The sequence below is a fragment of the Lissotriton vulgaris genome, chromosome 2_1 (genome assembly GCF_964263255.1).
Source record: "Lissotriton vulgaris chromosome 2_1, aLisVul1.2, whole genome shotgun sequence".
Lineage (NCBI taxonomy): Eukaryota > Metazoa > Chordata > Amphibia > Caudata > Salamandridae > Lissotriton > Lissotriton vulgaris.
In genome coordinates, this window is record NC_141687.1 from 1,924,869,671 (window position 1) to 1,924,891,635 (window position 21,965).

The window sequence follows — 21,965 nt, forward strand, 5'->3', positions numbered from 1 at the left end:
TTTTATTTTCCTGAAGTAGGCGTTTCTCTTTTTCTTCAGATCTTTTAGGTGCATTGCAGAGGGGGCTGATCTCCAGGTCCGTTCTGCCATTCGCATGTCTCATCTATCTTCGTTAAGACTCCCGTCGTACCATGGTTTGGAGATTTTAGTAGAGACTCTTTTTAGCTGCATAGGTGCGACCTCATTAATTATAGAGGTCATAGCATTGATATAGTGGTCAGTCAGAGTTTGGACGTCCGTGGCGCCTGTAGGTGGGAGTAAGAGATTGCAACTGTTAGGGGGCAAAGAGCCTGGTTTGAGTTTTTTCAAGTCTCTTTTCCAGACTTTGGGCTTGGAGAGTTGAGCCGGGATGACTTTGACTTTTTCATTGATAAAGAATGTGATAATATAATGATCTGACCAGTCACAGGGTTGGATGGATTCGAGTTGGATAGATTCCTCTTTGGAGATGATCAGGTCGAGGGTAGAGCCTTTCTTGTGGGTTGGGCTGTTGCATATTTGGGTGAGGTTAAGGGCAGCGAGGAAATTTTTAAGACCATTTACCACCGCGTCGTTGCGGTCATTCCAGTGGAGATTGAAGTCACCAAGGTATATTTGGGTGAGCTGCCGTCCGGAATTGGTTGAGATCATATCCATGATTTCTTGGGAAAAGGTGAGATTGTCCCTGGGTGGGTGGTAGATGCTGTGAAGAGAGCATATCGGTTTGCCCTCACTAATGATGTCGAGGCAGATGTATTCCCAGGATGTAGGGGATGGTAGGGATGTGGAGTTGACTTTCTGAACAGAGAGGTTGTCCCTGTAGATGCATGCGATTCCACCACCTATTTGGCCTTTTCTGTCGAGCCTGATAATGTGATAGTTGGGAGGGACCAGAATGTCCATTATGGGTGTCGAGGATTCAGTTAGCCACGTTTCAGTCAGGACGATAAGATCAAGGTCCTGTGATAAGAGTAGTTCAGCAATGGCGGCGGAATGTTTCGTGGCCGATCTGCAGTTGAGAAGAGTGCATTTGAGGCTGGGTGTGTAGAGGGTGTTAGATGATTCTATGGAGAGAGGGATTTTTCTAAGGTTATCGGGGATAGAGGATCTGCTGTTTAGTGTAGGTGGTCTAAGGGGATTTGGGTGTATTGTGGGAATGTTGCGGTGTGGTTGAGTGAGGTTCGGGTGTTGGGTCATAGGAGCGGAGAAGGGCGAGTGTGTCGAGGTCAGAGGAAGAATTGTGGGTGCGGCGAGGGCGGTTGTTGCGATTAAGAACTGGGATTGAGGTCGGATTGGGGTGGGTTAGCTGAGCGCGAGAGTTAGTCGGAGGGGTGGGGGACACGTTGGGCGGGGATGTGTTGATGTGTGGGGGTTGCGGGGGCGATGCGGGGGACGAGGGCAGTTGCTGTGCCTATGAGCCGGGATTGACGCCTGGTGAGGGGCGTGATTAGGGTGGGAGTCAGCCGGCGGAGTAGGGGACAAGTTGGGAGGGGAGGTGGAGGTGGGTGGGGGGTGTATGGGGTGTTTGGAGAGTAGTTCTTTGATGGCGTGTATCTCTTCTTTGATCTGAGTGAGGGTGGCCGTGATGTATTCCATCGAAGGGCAGGTGATGGGGGTGGGGGTGACCGTCAAGGGTGAATGGCTGACCAGGGAATTCGTGTGCAAGTGGGAGAGAGGGATGGTGTTTGAGCAGGTCTGCGTTGTGTTGGTGTGAGGGATGGAGTTAGGGGGGCAAGGGGTTTTGGGCGGTAGGGGTGTGGATGAGGTAGGGAGGAGGTTGGTGTTATGGGTGAGGGCATTGGTGTGGATGAGGGGTGTGGATGAGGTAGCGAGGAGGTTGGTGTTATGGGTGAGGGCATTGGAGGTAGGCGGGGGGTCAAGGTGTAGACTGGGAGCCTGATAGCCGTGGTGGGGGTGTAGGGAGGGTAATGGGGGCTGAGGGTAGGAGGGGAAGTAGGGTTGGAGATGGTCCTGTTGAGGGGGGGGGAGTTAAATTAAGAGGGTGGGTATGTTCTGCGAAGTTGGTTGGAGGGTACTGAGGACTGAGAATGGGGGGGGGATAAATGGGGGGACTTGTCGGAGTGCGTGTTATTCTGGTGCTGGACTACGTTAGGTGTGTTATGGGTGGTAGCTGTGCTGTCAGCGACGAGCGGGGTGTTGATGCCCGCTGTATGTGTGATAGGAGTGTTGAAGGTATGTGTGGAGGTCCGCGAATTGGTAGAAGGGGCGGGAGAGAGAGCGGTGTAAGGGGGGGAGAGAACTGTCTCTGTGTGTGAGTGCTGAGTTGCGGTAGTGGGGTTGTGGGTAGGGGATGGGAGGTCAGGGGTGGTAGGTATGTCCCTGAATATTACCCCCATCATCCAAGATCTGCCACTCACCTGCCATGGGGTTTGTTAGTAGCAGGTGGGCGCAACAGGAAATTCACTCTGGGCTGCAGTGTGATCCCCAACCAGCAAAAACAGAAATGCATATGTGTTCCTTGTCCCAGGCACTCAAAGAAAGCATATCTAGGGCAACAGGATCATCACATAGACCACCTTTGCTGGGAACGTACTGCCAGGAGAGGGCGAGGGAAGGCCCACTGGCCCCCGCAATGGAGCCACACTGCATGGAGCGGATGGGCCCATGATGCAGAGCCTCGTGGTATGACACACCATGGGCTGAGGTTCCACCATGGAACGCAACAGCAAGCAGGGTCTTCACCCTCTACCACTCACGCTTTGGTAGCTCCAGGCAGCGAGGCACACTATAGTTTGCCGGGCAGTGGTTCCTAGTGTCTGGGGCTTCTGGCAGAAAATAGCTTGCAGGGTCTCAGTGCCTGGACTACAGAAAGTCAATTCAGTGTCCCACCCCATGGAGGAGACAGGTTGGGTGGTACCATTGAGTTTTGTGTGGTACATGGGCAGCTGCTTGACTGCAGGATCAGTTGTATTTAGGGATGATTTGCAGGATATTTTACAGGCCTTGTGCTTAGCTCTTCCCTATTCATCTGTCTCGGGCGCCATGTTGGCCATGCCATATCTGTTTCAACCTTTTTGCTGTGTATCCACCCCATCTGCTAAGAATTAAGTGCATCAGGTCAGGGCCTTTGGACAGGTGTGGTGGTGTGTGTTATTTGTCCCTGAAGCTGGGTATGACTGGGCTAGCAACTTTTTCAATTAGACAGGACAAGTTTTTACAGCCAATGATGGTGTCTTAATAGAAACATGCAAAGGCCTGCAGTTTGCCCAGGATAACACCCTCCATCTATATGCTATTAGTGCCCTTGTCCAGAAGGCAAGTATAATCTCTAGTATGCCAGACCAGCTGCACACTGGCATGCATAACATACATAGAATCCCATACACATACCTTCTCACTATATCTCTTGCACTTTTTCGTACATTTGTACTCTGTCACACTCAGACACACTGCCACTCACACTACCATTAGTCAATCTGATTTTATTGTGTTGAAAAACTTTGCCTTGCTGCATATGCTATACCTGCCTTGCCTTTTAGTGAAGCTTAATAAAAACATATTCTAAACGCTATTCAAAAATAGTAATATTTTTCCTAGTCATTGTTTGTTACAAGCATGATGTGAATGAAAAGTGCACTTCATTAACCCTTTCGCTGCGGCGGCTATTCCGCCGCAGCGCTAAAGGGGCGGGGCGGCTGCCGCATGCTGGTGACAGAACCGCTCCGTCACCAGCTACAGTTGAGCCGTGCTGGTGACGGAGCGGTTCCGTCATGACCCGCCCCGGTCATTAAGACTGCCGCGCAGGCGCGAAATCAGCGCCGCGCAGGCGCGGCGGCCGGGCCATGACGGAACCGCTCCGTCATCAGCACAGCTCAACTGTAGCTGATGACGGAGCGGTTCCGTCATCAGCAGGGGAGGGGTTAAAATAGCTGTACCAAGCTTATATTTGGTTTCACATGTGGCTCAAGCATTTATAGTATTGGAAATTAACTAATCCATGTTCTAACATGTACTATCACAGCATTTAACTGATGTTATGAAATGTTTGACTTCTTCGGCAACTATGGATTTTATCCAGTTACACTTTACATTTTTTGAGTTTTTGAGAGCTAACTTACAATGTGAAAAAAAACTACATTTCTCGGAATGAACCATTGTTGAGAATTGGAAAGCCAGGAATGGCTGAAGGTGTCATGCAATCCTCAATCCAGCTCCATACCCCAAAGCCTCTGCACTCGTTTCCCTCCTTTTGCCATCCCACATTCTCGGTCCACTCACCCCATTTGCACCAGCTCCATTGATACACATGGCATTAAGTAGGCATCTAGTGCTATGGAAAGAGCAGGTCATGAGGATTGTATAATTTTAAATGTGCAGAGTAAGAGTAAGGGTAGTGGGTGATGGTGAATAGTGTGATTGAGTGCAGCATGAGTAGTGCGAGTGTAGTGTAAAAAATGTGTGTTTATTAGTGTTGGGTGAGCTGCATGAATGTAATGTGAGAGGAGGGCCCATATGAGTGTCAGGTGATATGATGGCGTGCAGAGTGAGAGGAATGAGTGTAGAGTAGTGAGTGGTGTAAATGCAGGGTGAGTGGTGTGCCTCTGTGTGGTGCAGGGTGAGCAGCGAGAGTGAAGGGTGATCTGTGAGGGTGACTTGTGAGTGCATGGTGAGGGGAGTTATTGCAGAGTGAGTCTTGGCTCCCTATAAGTTACAGCAGACTATTGTCTGTGTGTGCTGGCAGGATGAACAGAGGGCATGTATGAAGGCAGGCTGAGAGGTTTGTCTCTGTTATTGCAGGGTGAGAAGAGGAAGTGCAGGGTGAGTGGTGTGACTCCAAGGTGATTGCTGTGCTTGTTTGCGTGGTGTGAGTGCAGGGTGATTGCTGTGCCCATGTGAGGGAAGGGTAAGCTGTGAGTGTGAACAGTGAGTGATGTGACACAGAGCAGGGTGAGAGAGTGACTGCAGGGTGAGTGATGTGACCTATGACTTTGGGTGCGGATGAAAGTGCAGAGTGGGTGGAATGATTGCATGGTAAGTGATATGCTTGTTTGAGTGAGAGTGCAGAGTGAGCAGTGAGAGTGGCAGGTGAGTGAAGTGTCACATGATTGAAGGGTGAGTAGTATGCTCATTTAAGTGCAGGTTGAAAAGCATAAGTACATGTGAGTGCAGTGTGATCACTGAGAGTGCAGGGTGAGCGGTGTGCTTATGTGACTGCAGAGTATGTGGAAGGAGAACAGTGTGAGATCATGGCAAAGAACATGGGTGCAGTATGGTTGCTGTGAGTGCAGCGTGAACAATGTGCTCATGTGCGTACAGGGTAAAAGGATGATGAATGGTGTGAGTGCAGGGTACCAGCGTGTTTCCTCTGAGTGTATGGTGAGTGGTGAAAGTGGCAAATGAGTGGAGCTTCATGTGCATGCAGGGTGAGAAGTGTTCTCATGTGAGTGCAGGGTAAGAGAAGGGTGAATGGCGTGAGTGCAAAGTGAGCAGTGTGAGTGCTGTGTTATCACAGTGAGTGAAAAGTGAGCATGAATGTGAAGGGTGAGCATGAGGAGAGAGTTTTCTGAAAGCAGGATATACTCCCAGACACCTGGAGTAACTCAGCATTGTATTAATAACCAGCATAGATATAAGCTTAACTATTGCTATTATGGTATCAATCAGGGATGGCAGGTGGAGGAAATAAATAATGTGCTTATCCTGCAACAAACTCTCAGTCTCCTGATTAGGGATGCCAGCTGGTCGGAATTCCACCAGCACCACAGTATTTTGATGTCCCAGCCAATACAAAAATACGCAAAATCACCTAAACCCGGTATTTTTAGCACTTATCTGTGCATACTTCAAACAGCAAAAATTAATAGAAAGCACTTTTAAATATGTTCCAGGGCTGCATAAATTATCCATGACTAATAATTAAAAGAAAAAAAGACAGAAATGTCATGTTGCAAATGAATGCAATCCATTTTATTTACAACCCTGTTTAATGTCAAGGCCAGGACTCTGCAGACTCTTTAACCCCATGCATGCTCATGACGGAGCCGCTCCGTCATGAGCCGCGGTTGGGCTGTGCTCATGACGGAGCGGTTCCGTCATGGCCCTGCCGCAGCGCCTGCGTGGCGCTGATTTCGCGCCTGCGCGGCGCGTTCTATTGAGCGGGCGGGGCCATGACGGAACCGCTCCGTCATGAGCACAGCGCAACCGCGGCTCGTGACGGAGCGGTTCTGTCACGAGCATGCGAGCGCCACTCGGCCCTTTCCTCCCCCTGCCCCCTAGCGCTGCGGCGGAATTGCCGCCGCAGAGAAGGGGCTAAACAGCAAATGGCAGGTAATTTTCTTTTGGAAAGATGGCATCCCTACTCCTGAGTTGCTTTTTCACTAAATGCATTCTCCCACTGTGGCAATAAAAATAAAATACAAATGTAAGGAATAGGCAGAGTGTGGGACCCAGGGGACACTGGAAATAGTGAAAATAACAAACAAAGCCCCATTAACCAGTTCACAAAAAGCATGTAAATGGTCTTTGAAAGACATGTGAAAAACTTGGGGGCAGCTGAGATAAAACTGCAGACACTGCCAGCCGATGCCAAAGCAGCTCAAACTGAAGCAGCCCGGGCTGAGAAACACGGCGGGGGAGAGGTGGGTTAAAGCCTTTTTAGCCCTATAGGCGTTACACACCTGGTGGACACCCACCACAAATATGTTTAAATTCGTGGTCTTCTGTAGGTGCAGTTGGATCTTTGAATAATATAGTTGAAGAGGTTTGTTACTCAGATTTGTTGACGTGCGAGGTTTTTGGCTGTTCCAGCAGTGAAAATTCAATCGGACATCCATATAGCAATTAGTGGAGCAGGCTTCATCTCTTCATCCATATCTGGCTTATTAAATCTGTTTCTATTGTAAACTGTTTTTGTACAGTAGGGATCTCCTGGGTTAATCTATGAGGCTCCCTGGAAGGCAGGTGGGAGAGATGTCTCTGATAGCAGCAACAGCCAATGTCTCATGGCTCTCCATGCTGCTTTACATTGAACCTCCGTTCTGCCACCTTTACAGGAGGTAAGAAAGGGAGGATTGGAGGTGGGACAGGTCTAGATAAATAAGCAACATATGTGTCACAATTGACAACTTCTAAATTGGACAGGAGCTGAGGAAATAAGAAGATGATAGTGCCTCCTCACAGAATGGTTTCTGTAAAGGCAAGTAAGCCTGCTCTAGCTTTGCCCGTTATTTTATTCCTGGAAAAACATATCCTTTGTACACATAAAACATTTCCTATTTGGTAATAACCATGTATAACTGCTATTTCTAACTGATATTCTGAACTCATTTCCTCATGGAGTGAAATTTGATGAAAACCTTTCTCATATGCTTTGTACTAATGTGTGGGGGTGCGGGAGCAAGAGATTTGGTGAAGATGGGAGAGGGATGAAGAAAATTTTGTCTGGCCAAACGGAGCCCTACTCTTTTCTATGTCTTGACCTGGAAGAAATACAGCCCTTTCCCAAAGCCTTTTTACCTGCCAGAATTTTCAGCTGGTACAATCTGGTCGATTGTTCCTGTAGTGTCTTGTAAATAAGTATGCCGGGACTCTTCTGGACTCCATAGAAGAATGATGCACTCATTTGGGTGTGTCTGGGTGTACAGTTAGTAACGCAATGCATACATTTAGTTAACAGTTGCACTCTGAAGAATAACGACGTGCACTACAGAGCTTTGTGTGTGGCATGGTCATTTGCATGCCTGCTACCAGCTTGGGGTTGACACTACAGCTGGTGATGAGTTAGGGGATCTGCAACCCGATGTGTAATGAGAGTGCACTCCCTGAGAGTTTTCTAAGGTCAAGAAAACAGCTTGTCATACCATGTATGACTCAGTTGCGGTGAAGCAGTTGACCATTAGCGCATGTGGAGTCAAATTGACACTTCAGCCTGTGCAAGGGTTTCTAAGAGGGTGAAGGCCCTAGGAAAAGGTCAGTCACAGTCATCCTGGAACCTGCTGGTAAGGTCGAAAGAAGAGGTACTGAACTGCAACATAACAGAGCGAGCATACATACAGTGTGATAACGCTAAAGGCAGTGGAAAAACAGGTACAGAGAAGCACAGAAGGGCACGATAGCCAAGTGCAGAGAAGTGCACCATGGAAAGCAGAGGCATCAAGGCAGAAAGGACATAATTGTACTCACTGGCTAAAACGAAGATCAAGACATCCAACATCAAGTCGCTTTCTGGCCAAGCATCAGTAGCATCCACAACTATACAAGTGAAAGCACAGGGGTTTTGCTTACGGAGCCATTGGTACCAGAAGTGGCAGCCACCAAAGTCACCAGTTGCGCTCAGCACAACTCAAAAGTCTTCAAGATTTGAAAGATTCCAATGGCTGCAGGGACCAGTATCAAATATAGAGCCGCCGACTTTTTGAAACTGCCGCTTCTATTCAATACTGTCAAAAAACAGAATATTGGTGCCAGATGGACTGCCTAGATCAAAAGATTTGATGATTTCATTGACACTCTAGAAGATACAAATAATGTAAAGACCATTAAATACTTAAAGAACCTTGCAGGTGATGGTGTGAAAGAAGCGATAAAGAAAATACCACAAACGGATGAAATATCCTGTCAGATTAAGGTAGCATTAACCCTTTCGATGCTGATGACGAGCTCAGCTCGTCATCACCCACGGGTGTCCTGTGCTGATGACGAGCTGAGCTCGTCATGGTGCCACTAAAATGGCAATTTCCAGCACAGGGGGGGGAAACGCCCAACAGCCATGTGGTTAAGAATGAAGTTAAATTCAATGCCAAATGTCGATTATGAAAGCTACATCTTCAACCAAGCCACACACCAAGCTGGAGAAATGATGGATGAGTTTGCTTAAACACTGGAAGCCATCAGCAAACACTGTAAGTTCAATTAATTTAATGAAGAAGAGGCCATCCATTTCAGAGTCATTGATAGTTGCCTTTCTGAATCATTCAGAAGACATATGTTGCATAACACACCCAGTCTGGAGAAAGTGCACATGGCTGTGAGAGCAGAAGAACTTGCAGATCAACAAGCAGCTTATATGAAAGCTGAAGTAGCCCAGAATGAATCCGTATTGAGCTTGAAGAGTAAGCATGGACACAAGGTCGAGGGCCATAAAGTGATTTCTTAGAGGAAAAAGAAATTGTGTTTCAGATGCGGATTCTCCTTTTTGCACCAAAGTAAATGCCCCGCCTTTGGACAAACATGTAAATGTTGCGGGAAAAAAATTATTTTTAATGGTTCACAAAGTAAAAAAGGTTCTTTAACATCATTGTTGAGTGAAAATGAAGAAGAGGGCTGCGCGATTATGGTGTCGACTGGTGAACCATAGAAGCACATGGGTTTGACTTCATGCAGGGAGGAGTCCAGATTACAAGTGAGATGAACATGTGAAACAACCATTGCCCCAAGATCACATTAAAGGTGAAGGGTTAACAAAGCCTTTACACAAGTATGCCACTTACTTGCTAATGCTGGTCTAATTTTGAATGCAGAAAAGTGTGAGTTTCACAAAATAAAGCTCAAATTATTTGAGCATATTTTCTCTGAAAAAGCGATACCACCAGTTCCAGCTAAAGTGCAGCCTTATCATCCACTACTCCACCAGAAGATGAGATAATGCCATAATTCTTCTTTTGCATAGCCAGCTACTGTTCCAAGTATATTTGTGATTTTGCCACAGTGAGTACTCCATTGAGATACTTGACAAAAAAGAACTCTATGTGCAATTGGTCACCTGAATGTGAACAAAGCTTTAAAAATAATCAAACATGCAATTGAGAATGCTGCTGAAATGGTCTATCCAAAACTTCATACTGAGATTGTAGTGGTTGCCAGCCCTGTGGGGCTGGGTTTGATACTTGCCCAGCACAGTGGATCCAACAATGCTCAGTGGCATATTTTGGGTTATGCAAGCAGGAGTCTGTTGCATACAGAGCGTGCTTATTCAAACCTGAGAAAAAAAGTCTAGTTGTGGTGTGGGCTTGTGAACACTTCCATGGGCTTCTATACAGATCACACTTCATCCTTGTCACTGATCACCTAGCTTTACTTACCATTTTTGTGAATCCGAAAACCAATATACCTCCTCATACCATGAGACAGGGGTGGCAATAGAAAGACGATGATTGTACTATTATGCATAGACCAGGGAATGATAAAAGCCCTGCAGACTGCTTTTCATGAGTGCCAGTACAGCGTCACAGTACAATGTTTAAAGCAGCTGAGGCCTATGTTAACTTCATAGTCAAGTCAAGCATACCTCTAGCAATTTCAGTTGAGCAAATTCTTGCAGCTACAAATACAGATCGAGAGCTGTGTGTTCTCAAAAACATTATTGCCCACCAATCTTGGAAAAAGCACACTCGACCACATACAGATGACTTTGAGTCCAAAAGTTTAAAAGTGTGAGGGAGGAACTCTCTTTCACACAAGAAGGTTCTATAATTGTCATGCCAGAGAGCCTGTGACAACAAGTCATTGAACTAGCCCATGAGGGTCATAGTGGTATTGTTGCCACCAAGAGAGCTCCTCAAGAGCAAGTGTGGTTTCCTTGCCATGACAAAAGAATTGAAAGATAATTAAATGCCTATCATTTGTGCAACTGCTTGTCTCCCAAAACTACGCTGCATCCATTAGTTATGTCTGATCTCCTGCACCAGACATGGGAGAGGATTGCAATTGATTTCTTTGAACCCCTTATTAATGAACATCATCTTATGGTAGTTGTTGATGAGTCCAACAGGATTTCACTTGGTGGTAGTCTGGCTGTCATCCACACATCACAAAGTAATTAGGACATTAAATGACATTTACGCAACATGGGGTGTCCCCTCCATTCTTGAGTCCAACAATGGCCCACTGATCAACAGCCCAGAATTTAAGGAGTTTCACATTAACATGAATGTCAAACATCAAAAAGTACTCCTCTATGGCCTCAGGCAAACAACATTTTCGAACAGTTCATAGGAACCCTAAAGAGAGTAGTTCAACGTACTGAGCTAGCAGAACATGATCTCAAATTGGCCCTATGTTCAGCCTTTCCTGTCTATCAATCAACTCCCCATTTCACTACTGGCGAAAGCCCTGCCACATTGATGTTTGAGAGAGCCATGGGAAACAAACTGCTGCAATGTACCACTCATACCACTCATAGGTTAACAGATGCAGATGAGATCCGTGCCACAGACTCATTGCACAAGTCCAGAATTAAGACCTATGATGATAAACAGCGATGTGCCTAGGATACGGTTTTCAAGGAAGGAGACGGAGTCCTGGTCAAGCAAAAATTGACACATTCCATTTGATGCTGAACCCCTAAGGGTTGTTACGAGCAAAGGACACATGGTGACCGATCAACGTCCAAAAAAGTCAACCACAAAAAATGTGTTGCACTTCAAGCATATACCTTGTTGGTTGTCGGCTCCAGATGTCAGAAGTGAGCCCTGACCACCTGAAAGTCCAGCGTGCCCACCTTCTATGCCTACCTATGTGTCCCTGGTGCCCGAATACTGTGTCAAGCGCCTCAATGACTCATTGAGGAACTATGATGTATATTTGTAATATTTGTACGTTTTGTTGAACAGAGGGGGAGATGTAATGTCTTCTAAATATGTATAGCAGGACCCTTTTGGTCCCTGATGGACTCCTTCGGGAATTACATAATGTTTTGGGTGTGGTTCATAAAGTTCATGATGCAATGCGTACATTTAGTTAATGGTTTCACTCTAAAGAAGGAAGATCTCACTAAAGAGCTCCATGTGTGGTGTGCTCATTTGAATGCTACTGGTCTGGGGATGATGCAACTGTTCCCACATACCAGAATTGGAGGTGGAAAAACACTGGCCCACACATAGCCATGCAAATGAAATTCTGCTCCTGTAATTTGGGCCACAGTGTTCAAATTAGCATAGTGTTTCCTAGGGCACTAAGGGATAAAATTGAGAGTTCGGAAATGCCTACTATTATTGTATAGAGATAAAAGACAAATATTTGGGATGCAGAGATATGCATCTGATTTTAATTCAATCTCTGATTTGAACTGTTTAAAAGACACAGATCAGATAAAGGATTCTAATTTTGTTCAATGTCTACAAAAAATATTTTAAATTTAATAATTTATTCTAATAAAAAAACAATACAACCATGCAATATAGCAACAAACCACATCACACTAATAGCAACAAACCACATCACACTTAAGAGTTCAAATCATGTAAAACGATAAATAAAATATAGCTAAATATTAAAATAGGTACTCCCAGCATATCCTGTTATTAATGTTCACACATGTTTAAAAGTTCTGAACTTTCCACCTAATCTGCCACAGAGAGCTAATGCAATGTAAAAGCAAAAGGCATATATATAATTTGTCCTTCTTACTATAAGGGCCCTGAATAGATGGACGAGCTATTTCCTCATGTCATTGTTATAGAGAGGACATATTAATAGGTCATGGAAACTAGTTTCAGTATCAGTGTCCTGACAGAAACAGTCCTAGGACTGTGAAAGAACATTGCTCCATTTCCTGGTCACCTTACCAATTAGGTGGTTTATTAGTAAGTGCAGGTAGATACCTGTACTTAGTAATAACACCACAATCACAAATAGGGTTGGGTCAAGTTCTCAAAAAAATAATCCTTGCTCAACCCATGGTAGCTTGGCTACAAGCAGCCAGGCTTATCTTGAAAGACAGGTGTGTAAAGCATTTAAAACTCCAATATATGAAATAAGTAAGACATAACACACAATAAAATCCAAAAACAATTTATAAAAATAGGAAATATGTCTATGATTAAAATGACACCATAATGACTAAAATCTAATTTAGGGAACCGGAGATATGAATTTATCAAATCAACTATGAAATATCTAGAGCATGTGTCTACAACCGTGCACGCATATTGACATCCATGGCTTGTTGGCAGGGACCCAATGTAATCAATCTGCCAGATCTGTGCTGGTAATTTTCCTCTGCCTAACTGACCGCTCACTATCTGTGGGACTGGTCTATGTCAAGTATGCTGACAAACAGGACATTTCAAGATTGCAGTTTTATTGAGATCTAGGGGAATGTGTATCCGTCTATTCTCTGCCCACCTGCTAGTAATCTGTTCTCTAAAGTGTTTGCACTTCTGATGTGCCCACTTCGAAATCCCAACCAGGTCAGAATCTTGCATTGCCACCTCAGCCACCGAAACCTTAGCCTTTTCATCTGTGAGGGAATTAAACCAGCAGTCGAGTGAGTCAGTGGAACAGTGAGCATCTACATGATACACAGTAACTGTGCTTTGTGGCAACATGGTCCAGATCTATTTCCACAGTTCCTTACCCCACACTTCTTTTGTATTTATCATCCAGTTGTCGGTGTGCCATGTGGGAAGCTAAGCGGCTAACCCATTGACAGTGGACAACGAGTAAGTGTATATATGACATTTTGCTGGCAATTCGTGTTTCAAAGTTTGATTCACAGCGTATAGTTCTGCGAACTGGATACTCTTTCCCTCTCCAGAAGTGGTCAAGAATTTCTTGGCCACAGGATTGTATGACACCGCCTTCCATTGCCTTTTAGCCCCATTACACCTAGCTGAACCATGAGTAAACCACACATGCTTCCTGTCCTCTAAGGACTATTCTTAAAAAGGCTTATCCCACTTCACCGGAGACTCCTGTATCTCAGGTACATCATGCAACACCTCTGTATCTCCCAATGGGTCTTGCACCACCTGCTCATGCAACATCGCAGTGCCTATAGGACTTACTCGGGCCTTATCCTGTATGTACCACTTCCATTTGATAAAGCTGGCCACTTGCGCATGTCCTTTTCTGTGACTCTTGGGGGAACTCATCATTTATTGCTTTATAGGAATCTCAGGTTTCAAAACCATATTGTGCACTAGGGTAAATTGCTCAGTATCCACAATGGCTCAATAACATGCAAGCAACTGTTTTTCAAAGGTAGTGTACAGCTCTCCAGCATCTAGCAATTTCATTGTCCAAATTCCTAAAGACAACCTTGTTTTTCCTTGCTTCTGCCACAGAGTCCAATTAGCATACAGTCCTTGCACTGTCACATTCAGCTCAACATCCCACTTCTGCACTGGCGACAAATCCAGAGCGCGCTGTATAGCCTTGTTTGCTTGTTCAAATGCAATTTGCTGTTGCTCTCCCCATCCATATACATTTTTCTTTCTCGTAACTTTGTACAAAGGGGCCAAAACCTGACTCAAGTGAGGGATATGATGTCTTCCAAAACCAAACAAACCAATGAACCTCTGAGCTTCCTTCCTGTTTCATGGCACAGCAAATTCTTTGATATTTTGTCTAACTTGGGGCACCACCTCTCTGTGTCCCTGATGCCATTGAATACCCAAAATCCTAAAACTTTGAGAGGTTCCTTGTAATTTTGTTAAGTTTATCTCCCACCCCTTGCTCTGCAAATGCTCCACAATCCTTCCTTTCCAGCTGAATCTACACCTTCTCTTGTATCTCTCCCTGTATCATCATGTCATCAATGTAATGGCAAAGCTGTACCCCAGAAATAACTGGCACCTCATCTAAGTGCTCCGCCACCAGCCGGTGACAGATGGAAGGACTATGCAAGTACCCTTGAGGCAAATATCTGAAAGTGAGTTGTCTGCCATTCCATTCCATGAGAATTTCTCTTGGCATTCAGGGGCTATTGGTTTAGAAAAGAAAGCATTGGCAATATCAACAGTTGCATCCCAAGTCCCATGGTGCTTCTGTATTCTCTCAATTAAATTAACAGTATCTGGGACAGCGGCAGTCAAAGAAGGTGTGTGCTTGTTCAATTTGCGATAATCAACTGCCATGCGCCAATATATTTGTCACTTTTGTGCACAGGCCATACATAATTATTCCAGGCGATAGTAATTGGAGTCACCACCCCTGCCTCTATCAAGTCCTGTATGGTTGCGCTGATCTCCTCCTGCACCCCTGGAATTCGGTACTATTTCAAATTTATCACCGTAGTAGCCTGGGGCACCCTCACTGGAGGAATCTTTAAGTGACCCACCCTTACAGCACTAATTAAAATGTACTTCTTTGTAGTCATTCCCTTCAAGATATCAATTCCAATAATATATTCAGAGAGGGGCACAATCAATACAGTGTACTCTTTTTTGGTATTCCCCCTATTTTCATTTGAATCTTTGTCCGCACTGCTGGTGTTTCTTTCCCGCCCAAGCCTGTGATTGTGAAATACTGTCCTTGAAACTTTTGGGGATTTCCATACATCAAAGTGGCCTCCGCTCCAGTACCTACAAGGGCTCAGCCCTCTGAACATTACGATGTTTACAATGAATTTCTATGTCAACATAAGGTCTATTGTCTTTGCAAGCCCCTCTCTGTAATGGAGCTTGATCTATTTCCTAATCCACTTTAAATCTGTCAACCTTTGCCCAGGTCAAATCCGGGTACAACCTGTCATAAACTCAAGGGAGGAATTCCTCCTCCCTTCGGTTCTCACTGAGCCATTCACTTTCTGAATCTATCCCTTCATTCGTACTCAAATGGGCTTCTCTCTCACCCTCCTTTTCCTCCTCATCCACCTCTGACTTTCTTCGTATTTTATTTTGTTTATTTACTCTCCTGCGTCCTTCCTTTTTATACATACACCTTTTCAGATACATCTCCCATAGACTTTTAGTCACTATTCCATCTATCTTCTCTTTCTCCACTCCATCCTACAACAAAGCCAAAAACATTTATTTTCTAGACAGCCTGTTATTGTCTGTACAAGTCTCATACCTGGAAGCTCTTTCAGTCTTTATCCAGTCCTCCAGCTCTCTCAACTCACATACTGCCTCAACCACCCAGCCACCTGCACCAAGGTATTACCAGTCTGATTAATTAGCAAAGTCATCATCACTTGTTTGTAATCAGGGGGAGCCAAACAGATTATTTTATTTTGCACAGACCCATTCAGCAGCCCATCCATCAACTTATGTGCATTTTCCAGGAAAATAACAGTTTTCCTCACCTCCTCCTTAAACCTCTGCATAGCATCTCGCAGTGTACACCAAGGTTTATCATTCACTGGCCAGTCTGACTCAGTTGGGTATTTATGACAACATCCAACCACTGCCAATTGCAACAGGCTGAATTGATTATTGTCACTGTAATTCCTAAACTGCTCCAGCACTGTAGAATCAGTACTGAGTGTGGCGCCGCGGCCAGGGCAACTGACTCCGGAATCTGGGGATCAAGGTTCGATCCCCGGCACCGGTGGCAGATTAGCCCAGCACCATGCGACTCTGGGCAATAGCTTGCTTAACCTTCCCGACGGCCCCAGCGCCTAGAGACCCTTACGGGTGATTGTGCCCTTTACAAATGTGGGTTGTTACTGAGTGTACAAACTTTCACTGCATTTCCATGATCTAACATCACCCCAGAGGCGCCCATATCAAACAACCGCACCATCCATGTAAGCAGAGATTTTCCAGGTCTTTGTCGGAATCTGTCTGAGATGTCATTAATCTCCTGTTGAGTAAATCCTCCATACAATCCATCGCAGCCCCCTGTGGATAATTTGGATCACCCCGTATCTTCCAACAATATATAGGTTGCGCCTGAACCACTTTACATTCTTCCGACTTGCCCTGGCTGCCAGCTTGATCACACTCTCCTCAAGAGTCTGAAAACTCTGAAGAATTCCAAATATTTCCATCCCACGTTTCAGGGTCCCAGTCAATTCCTACCTTTGCAATAGCTAAACGTATTTCTCTCTTGTTAACCCTTCCCCTCCTTTTCTTGTACTTACATTGCACAATACGAACTGCAGCCTTTTCTGCCACAGTCGGGTACAGCAAAATGGCTGCCTGGTGAGTAGTTCTGGCCAGGGGCTCCCAGCCAGACATCGCCATTTTGGCTGAAAGCCCTGGATTCCTACATCCTCCGGAGATCAACCTACTGACCTGAAGTTCCATCCTTAACTGCAGTCCTCAATGCTCCATTCCTATGTGTGTGATCCCGAGAATCTCAACAGAATTTGCGCCCAAGGCTTTCTCCTGCGGAGTTCCAGAGCCAGCATGGCTAATGACCGGTGGAGCCGCTCAGTTCAGCTATAGGCGCCTCTGGCCCAGGTATCTCACCGCGCCCGACACCTACCCAGCCGGACATCTGGCACAGCTCCCTCTCATCTCTGCTGCTCGTCTTCGTCTTCCCCCAGTGACCTACATTCAATGGATCCCTTCGCCAATGCCTCTTTAATCTCTCTGGATGGCTGCTGAAGAGCCGGGCGGAAGTTTCCCTTCTGACTTTGGGTTCGATTACTGCTGTCCTTCCCTACAGCTTGCCCACCTGCTTTGCCTCCACGCAAGACATCTGGGCTGATTTGGTGGCATAGCAAGGTAAGAAGTCCCAGCACCTCTTTTTGTTGCTATTCTCAGCCCTTTATACCCCGACTGTGCTGGAGAGGCGGCCCATCCGGTTTTCTCAACTTTGCTGCCTACTGCGCCTCCTCGCAAGACATCTGGGCTGATTTGGGGACATAGCGGAGGTATGAAGTCTCAGCACTGCTCTTCGTGGCTGTCTAAGCCCATCTTTATGTGACAATGCCGGAGAGGCACCTGCCGTTTTTATAAACTTTGCTGCCTCCCGCTCTACGGACTGCTGCTTTTGAGCCTGTAATCATTGATCCTTGACCTATGGGCACCAGATCGGACACTGCTGCCCCCGCTGCCCTGAACTTTTGCTCATGGACATTATGGCTATGACTTTGAAACTGACTGCCCTCCCTCCTCCAGGCTCTCCAGCTCTTTTCCCCCCTCTATTTATCCTCCCCGTAATTTGCTCTTGGTGTTTTGGGAATTTCCTCCCTTGACTTTCTGACTTGGACTCTTATGCTCTTTGCCATTTTGTGACCTTCTCCTTTGACTCCCCTGTCCCTGATCTGCCATCTAAGTGATCTTTGATCTCTTCCTCTGTCCCAGCCGGTCTCCAGCCGGGGGACCTTTCCATCGTCTCTCCAGTGCCACTGACCCACTCCTCGTTGTCGTTCTTGTTAATATCCCTGGCCCCTCTCCTGCTTTGCTTTACTCTGACTTTCCTGTCCTTATCTACATTCCTTTCCCTTTCCTTCTGTTCTCCCCTCTTCCTTCTCCTGCCCCTTAGATTGTTCTTGTTTCAGATTTTCTGCCGCTTTTACTGTTTTTCCACTGCTTAACGTTGCCTCACCTAGCATCTTCGTTTGCCATCCTCGAGTATTTTCATGTCCCTAATCCCTGTTTTTACTATGTAACATTGGGTCATTTATTGTACCTCTGTAGACACTCTTGCAAAGTGCTTTGATACCTTCGGGTCTAGCCAGCGCTATATAAAACTCACAAAATAAATATAAAATAACAGTCTGGTAAGTTAACAACTAAGGGGCAGATTCCCATGTTGGCCGTACTCAGGTCCGCCCGACATCGGTCAGGAGCAGTAACCCACTGACCTGCTGTCCTGGGTTACAGCCCTGCTAATACGATGCAACCGCCGTATACTTCACAATGCAGACATGCATTCCGAGAGAAATGCATGCCTGCAACGGGGTGCAGTTCATCCCTGCACCCTGTGGCCGGCAACTCAAGGTGCCTGCCACCGGGTACAGATATCCACAGAGGGGCACCATAGTTGCCCCCAGGCTGCCATACGTCAGCCTTGCATCCATGCGTACCATGCTGGGGGCCCCCACAGACAGTCTCTGACTGCCTTTTTGTGCCGGACAGACCGGCACGGCACAAAAAGGCAGTGAAAAACTGCCATCACACTCCCTCCGTCGTAAAGAGGCGACCGAGGGGAGTACTGGAGGATTTTCAGATGGCAGACAGGCTCTCTGAGCCTGTTGTAGGCCATCTGGAAATCCGAGTGGGATTCCATTCCGACAGAGCCCATCGGAATGGCTCGGTCGGAATGGAATCAGGCCGGCACTGACCGGTTCGGTCGGAAGGGCTCCCAACATAGTTCGGAGCCCTTCCAACCCGAATCGGAATTGGACCCTTACCTTGTGATAACTTATTCTGACAGGTTAACATTGTAGAGGTATTTTTGGCTTAAAAAACTGCTTCTCTATTTTTTCATATTCGTGCTGCAGTTGAACACATTTTTCATTCATTTTACGATAAGCACATAAAAGGATCCAGCCCCTTCATCCGAACATACTAAGCTCTTTTCCTTTTTGGACAGGCACTTTTTGCAAACACGCAACTACTTGTGATAGCTCAGCATCAGCTAAACACACATTCCAATTCTCACTCAGACCAGAGCAGTGAGCTCACTCATATGCAAGCCTACCAAATGGGTTTGCCTCCCATCCAGCTATTTCAATTGGTATCTGGGAATCTGACGAGCTTCTAACTGCCTCCCCGAAGATCTCCAGCTTTAATACCTACGTGAGGCGAAGATTCTAGAAACCTCCCCCCCTTCTATTGGAAAAAACCGAGCAGGCTGTACTGGTTTGTGTTGAGGTCAAGACGGAGGCTGGCCAGGCTCCCCTATTTTGACTCCAAGAGAGAGCTGCATATTCTGCACATTCGCCGAAAGGTACCAAGCACGCATCCCACACAACATGTTACAGTTCACTATGATCAGTGAGGAGCTAAAAACATGCCCTCCCCACGTGCGAGCACAGAAAATGGAGTTTGTTGCTCAAGATGGAATCAGCACAGAAAATGGAGTCAATTATGCCAAATGGAATCAATGGTCAATCTATCACTCAATATCAGTACAGCTCTGCCACTTGAAATTCATTCAGAAGGGATGACCCAAAGAATAGGGATCTTTCTGGTCACAAAGAAAGCTAATGATTGGCCGGAACTCCCATTGCTTCAAGAGTGTTGAGACTGCAGGGTCTTGATATAGGTGGATAGTGTGCCCTTTGAATTAAATATTGGGTTGCCCAATGAACTTTTTCAGGATTGCTTCCTTGAGTTGAAAGTTATGAACACATGTGAGTATGTCCAAAGTACGTGCTCACCATAAGCTTCAGCTCTCCACTCTATGGGTTCTGTCGCTGTAGCGCCTCCTATAATTGGCATAGATCAATAACATCTGTCTAAATATTGTCCCCTTCTGTATTCCTGGTGGCTCCCCTGATGTGTATATTATTACTCCAAGAGCAATTTTCCAAATCATCAGCATGAGCTTGGAGGTCCAATTGTTGCTCTGATAGCCTGATGATTTCCCGTTGCAATTATTGGATTTGTTTGTCCCGTTGGGTACCCTGCTCCTCTAAAGTGTCCACTTTTTGACCAATGTCTGTCACTTCTTTGTGAACCATCTGTAGTTCACTTGCTAAATCCCACTTGACCACAAGCAGGTCTTCCTTGAGCCCTAGGAATAGAGCTTCTAGGTGTGGGCGAGTGATTGGGGCCTCTGGATCTTCCTGCATTGGGGAGGAGGCTCTGCATTGTCCTCCCTTGGTCTTGCTTTCCTGTGACACCACCGATTTTGCAAGCATGCCCCTTGTAGAGCCCCCTTTTTTGTTCTTCCTGACGGTAAACACCCAAAATATAGACTACAAAATATTGAGAGGACATAATATCGGATAAAAAATATCAAGAGGACAGAATATAGAATGGACATAATATATTTGGAAATAATATCGACATATAGGTAAATAATATCGAATGTCATTATATTGAATGTCATTATATAGTATGTTATAATATAGAATGTCATAATATAGAATGTTATATCGATTTTTTCAAAATTATATTATATTTCAATATATTTGTTAAAAGTATATATTTTTTATTGTATGTTACAATTTTTTTAAGATAATGACTTTTAAGTAATTAAATTGTGCGTATATTAGTTCCGTAGCAGGTTGTGAGTTTATAGGGTGGGAAGCAATTTAATTTAAATAAAAAACAAAAAGTATGTATTAATTAATAATTTTTTGTTTAATAATTAATATTGGTAATTAATTTTTACGTATATTAGTTCCATAGCGGGTTGTGGGTTTATAGGAGTTCCTTGTGGTGGATCGGGCCTTCAATGCTATGCTTGTTTTTTTGGAGAGTGGGGTGGGGGGGATGGACCTGCGTGGACCCCCTCCATAGCAGTTTTGATCCAGCACTTATGTATGCATGAGAGTGTTAGGCCCTCCCAGTCCTCTCTGTCACCGCCGCTCTCTTGGGCTCCCTCTCACTGCTATCAGGCCCAAAATATAGTGAGGGTGAAGGCCTTCCTGATCTGGGCTTCGTTGCCTCTCCTGGGTTGTCTCTCATCCTGCACCACTACTGTCGCTGCTGAATGTCCCTTCCCACTATCAACCAGCCTTGTTAAGTGAGAGGGGTGGTAGCTCCACTGTGTTGGACTTGGCTCTTTTTGCAGGGTCATCCCTGAACTTTTTACCTTCCTCCTATATTTTTTCTGACTTGTTGTTGGCTATTTTATGACTCTGGGCACTTTACCACTGTTGATCAGTGCTAAAGTGCATATGCTCTCCCTATTATAAATTGATGTATGGATTAGTGACTCCATGATTAACTGATTTGGTTTACTTGTCAGACCCTAATATAGTGCACTCAGTGTGCCCAGGGCATTTAAATCCAAACGCTGCTAGTGGGCTTGCAGCACTAGTTGTGCCACCCACAGAAGCAGCCTTGTAAAGTGTGTCTAAGGTCTGCCATTGCCGAGCCTGTGTGCAGTCTGGTACTGTCAAGCTGACTGAGCAAGTGCACCCACTTGCCAGTCCCTAAACCTTCCCTTTTCTTCATATCAGAAACCCCTATGGTAGGCCCAAGGGCATGGTGCATTGTAAGTATAAGGTAGGAGACGCCCTGGTATGTGTGGCATGTCCTAATAGTGTGAATTACAGCCATTTTTGTTTTTCACTATTCACCTGTTCTTCATAACGCCAGAATGGGCAGTTAGATTATTACATTTTATGATCCCAACTGACTCAGGGAACACGGTAGAAATTCGAGTTTAATTAGTATGCCTGAACTCAGAACAATAAAATACATCTTTTAGTGGAGTTGATTTTAACATTCTGG

General features: G+C 45.5%; 1 protein-coding gene across 2 annotated transcripts in view; it reads left to right on the forward strand.

Annotated features, from left to right (window-relative positions):
• AGBL1 (AGBL carboxypeptidase 1) overlaps positions 1 to 21,965 on the forward strand; it is a 3,462,078-nt gene that overhangs the window by 2,888,576 nt on the left and 551,537 nt on the right. The window lies entirely within an intron of this gene.